At 44.6% G+C, this 8,001-nt stretch overlaps 1 pseudogene; it reads right to left on the bottom strand.

Moving 5' to 3' along the window:
• Nucleotides 1-254: 254 nt before the first annotated feature.
• LOC138991167 (histone H2B type 1-C/E/F/G/I-like) lies at nucleotides 255-634 on the bottom strand (annotated as a pseudogene).
• Nucleotides 635-8,001: the final 7,367 nt, after the last annotated feature.

Raw genomic sequence — 8,001 nt, forward strand, 5'->3', positions numbered from 1 at the left:
CAAAGTATTTCCTGTGATAGCTATAAAAGATTACCATAAACTTGGCTGCTTAAACACACACGCACACATTTATTCTCTTAAGATTCTAGAAGGCAGAAAGTGAAGTGAAAGTGAAGTCGCTCAGTCATGTCCAAATCTTAGCAACCCTATGAACTACAGCCCACCAGGCCCTCCGTCCATGGGATTTTCCAGGCAAGAGTACTGGAGTGGGGTGCCATTGCCCTCTCTGTTAACAGCGGCTAGGCATATTATATTTACTTGGAGCTGGTATACTTGGTGACAGCCTTAGTGCCCTCGGACACGGCATTCTTGGCCCCTCCCCAGGTAGCAGCAAGCGTATGGTGGTCTGGATCTCCCTGGATGAGATAGTCAAGCACTTGTTGTAATGCGCCAGGCGCGATGCCTCGCCAGCGATGTGCTCGAAAATGTCGTTGACGAAGGAGTTCATGATTCCCATGGCCTTGGACGAGATGCCGGTGTCCGGATGGACTTGCTTCAGCACCTTGTACGCGTACACGGAGTAGCTCTCCTCAAGGCTGCACTTGCGCTTCTTGCCGTCCTTCTTCTGGGCCTTGGTCACAGCTTTTTCAGAGCCCTTTTTAGGGGCAGGAGCAGACTTAGCCGGTTCAGGCATGTCTATAATGACAACACCCAACAACACAGAAAAGAAGTTCCACACAATTTTTACCAGTTAAAAGCAAGGTCTTCAAGGGCTGTGCTCCCCCTGGGGGTTGTGGGGCGAATCCACCTCCTGGCTCTTCTAGTTCTCTGTGGCCTTCCTAGTCTTGTGGTTGCTTTCTCTGCTTCTGAGTGAAACCTCCCACTGCCTCCTTATTGTAAGGGTACTTGTGATCACATTTGGGGGCCAATTAGGAAAATATCTAACTCCATCACATCTGCCAAGACCCTCTTCCCATATAAGGTAACATTCGCACACTTCAGGGGTTAGGATCAGGGCACTTTTGGGGACCAGTTTTCATCCTGCCATAAACCCCCAAGAAAAGGCTAACACAGTTTATGTCTAATTTTATAACTCCTATTTCTGCTATGAACTCTCTCCAAAACTCAATATGACCTATGCTTCAGGGTCCAATTCAGAATCAATTCATCATGAAAATACCCTTGTTCATTCAGGTCCACCCGGATCATGGCCTTCGGGGTGATCCACACCTCCTTTGGCATTTCCACCTTTTACTGTTTCTTCGTATTTAGATAAGTTACTGATTTGCACAATAGGACAGTGTTATCAACCTCAATGGTTTCTTTTAAGGGTTATCCAAAAAACATATATGCCACCAAGAGTTAAATCTAGAACATGATAAACACCTCATAGAGTTTAATTTTTTCCTTCTATTAATCAAATCATGCCTCACATTTCATGGTTTTATGAGAATTAGTCTTTTCCTAGAGAGAAATTATTTCTTAATGACGTACTTTTTCGTATGTACTTCATTGTTTTCCTACCATGACTGCACATTGCTGAGATTAAAAATATTGAGAACCAACCGATAGATATCAAAGCGTTACTTCCCACCTAAAAAAAATGATTCCTAGTTTGTAAACAATGCCATTTCTGCAAAACACCACTTTGATTACAATATTTTCTCTCCCGCTGTGTTTTCAGTAAGGACTTGTAAAGAAAAAAAATTCCAAGTTTTAATATTTCAGATTACATAGGATATTGCATAGCTTAATCAAGTACATCTTTGCACATCTGGATTGATCCATCTTATATTGAAATATTACTTTAAACTCATAAGAATACAATAATAATTTTCTTTCCAGTTTCTTTGATATTTTATCAGGATTAATATCCGTCACTGTTCTATGGCAATATTTGATTTTTTTTTATCGTGGTTTAGTTTTCCTATTTTTAAGGATGTGTCATCACATCACATTTTCAGAAGTATCACAAGAAATTCTCTAGGACATTTAACTGCCCCATAGAACGCTTGAGGCTTTAACCCTCAGACCAGCCGGGCGTGCTCTTCAGTCAATTTTTATTGAAGTATAACATCGTTACATAAGCGTGCATATGCCTTGGGCTTAGCAGGTAGCTCAGTAGCATGAAGGATCCACCTGCCAATTCTGGAGGCACAGGTCGATCCCCAGGTCAGGAAGATCCTCTGGGGAAGGAAATGGCAACCCTCTGCAATGTTCTCATCTGGAAAATCCCATGGACAGAGGAGGGTGGTAGGCTACGCCGTCCATGGGGTCACAAAAGAGCCGGACGCAACTGAGCACACAGGCAAAGACGCAATTGCAATTAGATTACCTGGATATACTTTGCTGCACGTATGTCCTCATTAGACATCATACTTGGGAGACAGATAGTGATTTTGCCAGTGCTTGTCGCTGTTGTTCAGTGGCTAAGTAGTGTCTGACTCTGCAACTCCATGGATGGCGGCATGCCAGGCTTCCGCTGTTACTGATATGTAGGGTATCAGTAGGCTTTTGAATATTTTGGTACAGAAATTTGGTAAGCATGCGTCTGCATTTCCGTCAGGGCAATCCAGCCCTGGCTCTGTGTTGCGTATACCATGAGTCACGTGGTGTATGTAAACTCAGATTCAGAGGACACTGCCTGGTGACTTTCCTGAGACTGTGTGAGTGTCTGTCCCATGCTTGCAGTGGACGAAACTTAGAATTGCTACAGATCCTCTCCAACACCAGATATTGTCTGTATGTCTTTCCACCTTAGCAAATCCGGTGAGTTAGTAGACATTGAACACTGTAGTTTAAATTTGCATCTTGTCAGTAAATGACAAAGTACCTTCTTCTATATTTATGTGAATGACTTAAGTGTTTTGCTCATTTTCCTGCCAGATTTTCTGTCCTTTTTGTTGGTTTGTAGATGTTCTTTACATAGCCTAGACATGATTTTTAGTAGGGTAGATACCTTACAAATATCTTAGTTTTCTATTAATTTTGTCACTTGATGAACAGAAGTTCTCAATCTTTGTTAATTTTGAGCTATTTTTGTGTCTCATTTAAGAAAAGTCATACTATTTCAAACTCCTGGAGATGGCCACTTACATTTTCATCTAAAACAGTTATCGTTTTACCGTTCATGCTTAGATCACAGTTACTTTTCATTGATTTTTGTGACTTGGGTGCACAGAGGTTAAGATTCTGTTTTTCTTTTCTGAAATGGATGATCAATTAAGGCAACACTGTTTATCGACCAGATTATACGTTTCCCATTGCACTGAGGTGTCACTTTTACGATAAATTAGGTTGACCTGTATATAAAGGTAGAAGTATTTTTTTAAAACTATTTTAGTAATTATGTCAAATATAGACAAACTTAAAGAATATAGTGTAGTAAACCCATGTTCCCCATCACGCAGCTTCAGAAAGCATCTGCTCGTGACCAGTCACTTGTCATACACCCCCGATCTCAGAGTGTTCGTGCTTCTGTCCTTTGCTATCTCCATATGTGCTTCCCAGGTGGCTCAGTGGTGTCCCCTGGAGAAGGAAATGGCCACCCACTCTGGTATGCTTTCCTGGAGAATTCCATGGACATAGGAGCCTGGTGGGCTACAGTCCATGGGGTCACAAAGAGTCAGATACGACTGAGCGCGCATGCATGCATTTCCATATTTCTCTCTGAAAGAGAAGGTTTCTTTATAACATACCATAATATTAGTGTGTTATGATCACCTAAAAACTGTTTTTGTTGTTGTTTAGTAGCGACTTCACTTCCACTTTTCACTTTCATGCATTGGAGAAGGAAATGACAACCCACTCCAGTACTCTTGCCTGGAGAATCCCAGGGACGGGAGAGCCTGGTAGGCTGCCATCTATGGGGTCGCACAGAGTCAGACACGACTGAAGTGACTTAGCAGCAGCAGTAGCTAAGTTGTGTCCGACTCTTGTGATCCCATGGACTGTAGCCCACCAGGCTTGTCTCTCCATGGGATTTCCCAGGCAGGAATACTAGAGTGGGTTGCCATTTACTTCCCCAGGGGATCTTCTCAACCCAGGGATCAAACTTGCATCTCCTGCATTGGGAGGCGGATTCTTTACCGCTGAGTCACCAGGGAAGCCCCACCTTAAAACTAAAAGCCTCTTAATACTATCAAATGTCCCTTTAGTGCTCAGTTGTTCTGATTTGTTTTAGAAATTTTAAAGGAGGTTTTGTTCAAACTAGAATTTAAACAAAGTTTATGCATTGTCAGCGTCTGACAGTCTTCAGTCCCTTCTCACTGAGGATTCCTCTTCTTAATGTGTGTGTTTTCCCCATAAAGTATCTGTTGAAGAAGCTAGTTCATTCTGTAGAGAGCCCCACATTTTGGATTTTGTTATTTGAAACAATGATTACTTTCAATTTAAACATGACATTCAAAAAAATCACTGATCTTTAAGACACTGAACCAAAGCAAGTTACCACCATACTACCCAAGTGAAGAGTACAATCTGAAATTTGTACTTATATGCCAAAGTATCTGGTTTTATAAACAGTTTGCCTAAATAAATGTCTTTAATGGGTTTCCATGTACCAAGAGTTTTCAGCCGTGGCTCTATTGACGTTTTAGACTGATGTTGTTAGTTGGGGGGCGGTTCCGAGCTTTGGGGGTGATCGGCTGTATCCTTCGGCTCTTTCCTCCGGACACCGGTGGGAGCCCCCGCCCCCGCTCCAGGTGTGAACACACAAAACACTTCTTGTCATTCAGGTACTGCTGGTGCTTGCTGTTATCTTTTTATTTCTCTTTTTTGAGTTCTTTCACTTTAACTGCTTATCAGCTTCTTGAGAACAGGACCCGTGTCTTCATGTATGGAGGAAAGTTAGTGATCACTGCTCTGCCTTCTCCACGGGGTTGTTACAAGGCCCAGATGAAGCAATGCTCAGAAAAGTCCCTTTGGTGACTAAAGTCCTAGTAACAATGTGAACCATCTTCAGATCTTTTATTTATTGGTGTTGCCCCCCCCAGAATACCCAGCAGGGGTCCGCTCACTACATGGAAGTTGACCCCTTCCTCTCCAGCCAAGCACTTTTGTGTCGGCTTCAATGTTTTTCCCACGGATGCTTCCTTCCCTCCTCACAAAAAGTGACCAACTTTTCCCCTTGACTGGATTCCCACAGTCTCAAGTTACAGGCTCTCCGGCATCATCCCCCAGCTTCACACGCTGCCCCTTCTCTATTTCTCACGTTCCGCCCCCTTATTTCTACTCCGTTTACCTACCTCCCACCCTCCTCTGTCCAAACACACCCCCACTTCATTGCTCTTAATTTATACCTTCCCCTTCCTTTCCATGAGAATCAAGTTTTATTGGACGATTTATGAAGGTCTATTGGTAGTTTTCTCTCCGAATCTCCTAACCTTCTACAGTCATTATGTGTGCCACATTACTTTTGAGAAATATTGCTGTCTCAACATAACAAATCAGTTTAAAAAGTATAAACTAGACAACGGTCCTGCTCTGGAGAAGCCAAAGAGAGAGACTGGACGGCACCATTTCTGTACCAAGAGGTCAGGTTATAATGATGCCTCCATAAAGTGTTGCGAGACACGCAGAGGAAGCAGCATCTTTGCTTTGGGGTTGGTGATGGACAGCCCCAAAGGGGTGCCTCTGTTTTGTCTTGGAGGTGACTTTTTACCTCTGGAAGAAGTAGGGAAGAAAAATTCCAGGCCCAGAAAAGATCGTAATTCTTTCCTAGAATGGAGGGTATTTGCTCAGATGGAGGCATAAGTTCTGGAGCTGAGTGGCTGAGATCTTGTTCCTCTGTGTGTGAAACTTGGTGGGCATTTCTCAGAAGTCCTAAATCTTACCTACTCTTCGCATTGGATTGGAGCCTCCGAAAGAGGCTGTCCGTGACATCTAACGTGGGATGGATCTGACCACATGTGGCCCGAGGACATACCCACGCTGCCTACTGCTGTGCGGGCGGCGTATCACCTCTCCAGCTGTGTCGAGAAGGAGCAGCACCCAGGCTGCTTCGCTTGCCCCCAGATGATCAGGTTTCCGTCCCGGTCGGTTGATTGAATAAAGTGAATAGAAGATATAATCTGGAATTATCTCATACACTTGCTGCTTGCAACAGAGAGCTGTCAGTTCTGGGAGCCACTTGAGATGGTGCAATGGGCCTTCGGCCCCTGGTGGTCATCAGAGGACAGACCCTGTGTCAGCTGGGTTTTATTTCTGGCTACGCTGTTTCTTTCTCCTCTCTTTCTCTCTTCCTCCGTCCCTCTCTTCTTTCCTTCCATCCTCCCTTTCTTCCTTTCTCTTTCAATCAGAGATCCGATCCAGAGGCCCTATGATCTCCCTGGCTGGGCTGTGCGGGGTATGGAGGGAACATTCTGAGGAAGCGTACTGGAGCCTGTCTATGGGTCTGGAGATGCACTGAAGCCTGCAGATTTCCCAGTAATTCTGCAGTAGACAGCCGCTGCCGTCAGCTGTCAGTTTCTGAGAAGTTCGGTCACCTTGATGGGGTGCCATTTCTTCTCCCACCCAGCGCAGGGTGGGGGGCCTTCTCAGAGCTGAGGACCCACTACGGCTGCTGAGACATCCATGCCGGGGCTGCGGTGGCCCCACAGATGCTTCTCGGGAGCTTCAGAGGCAGGCTGACTCTTCACACCAGCCGACTTCTGGTGTCAGTTCATCTGAAAAGGAAGCATCGTATTTTAGAGCCGAGTGAAGCTTTCCCTCCTGTCGAGTCACAGCAGAAGCCAGCCCCCTGTAGCTGCACCGCTCTTCAGGGACCCTGTGCCAGGCACGTTAATTCTTTCCTCCCATCATTTGTGATAAGCGCGTCTACGCCCTGAGAGGTCACCAGGAAAGTCCTTCCCACGCTGGGCCCAATTTTATCTTGTCCTCTCCTCCTTTTGCATCACCCCCACCCCGATGTTGCCACCTTCCCAGTTCATCTGGGCATTCCTGTTTCCTAACCCCACTTCCTCTGACTTAGTGATGAGATCAATTACAGGCTGCGGGTCATGGCTCCCATCCTAGATTTATTACTCATCACCATATAACTTGAAAAAAGAAACACGGAAACACTGATAAACGTACTTACAGATTTGTCATGTCCAACCTGATACTCACAATCAAAATATAACAAGTGCTTGATGAAATGCCGAAGGATCGGTTGATACGCTTTCCCCAACTTCTGAGAGAAAAGTTATATTTTGTTATTGGAGGATAATTGCTTTACAATGTTGTGCTGGCTTCTGCTGTACGGTGAAGTAATCAGCTGTTTGTGTACATATATCCTCTCCCTCCTGGACTTGCTTCCCACCTCACCCCCATCCCAGCCCTCAAGGTCATCAAAGAGCGCCGAGCTGGGCTCCCAGTGCTATAATAAGGCCGCTTCCCACTAGGTGCCTATTCTACCCGTGGTCGTGTATATATGTCCATCCTCACCTCCCCATTTGTGTCCACACGTCCACTCTCTATGTCTTGTCTATACTCCTCCCTTGGAGAAAAGTTCATCTGTACCATCTTTTCTAGATTCTACATATATGTGTTAATCTACTATTCTTTTTTCTCTGTCTGATTTAAATTTCACTCTGTATGATGGACTCTAGGTCCATCCCCATACCTACAATTGACTCAATCTCATTCCTTTTTTATGGCTGAGTAATATTCCATTGTTTGGGGACCTAATTAAACTTAAAAGCTTTGCACAGCCAGGGAAACAATAAGCAAGATGAGAAGACGACCCTCAGAATGGGAGAACATTTTTGCAGAGGAGGTAATGGACAGAGGATTAACCTCCAAAATGGAGGAACAGCTCATGGAGCTCAACACCGAGAACAACAAACAACACAATCAAAAAATGGGCGGAAGACCTAAGAAGATCAAGATAAGACTTTTTAAGGAGGAAATTCTTGGTTTTCCTGAGTAGTTCTCTGTCCGTAATAAATCTCTACTGCAGTCAGAACACAGCATTCCTTCCTTCACAGCTCGCTCTGACCAAGTTGAAGTTTCAGATCCACTGTGTGCGTAGTTTGACCTTCCTTGCTCAGGACAGGACAGGCATCCGTGACATGAATGGAT

The sequence above is a fragment of the Bos mutus genome, chromosome 16, assembly GCF_027580195.1.
Source record: "Bos mutus isolate GX-2022 chromosome 16, NWIPB_WYAK_1.1, whole genome shotgun sequence".
Classification (NCBI taxonomy): domain Eukaryota; kingdom Metazoa; phylum Chordata; class Mammalia; order Artiodactyla; family Bovidae; genus Bos; species Bos mutus.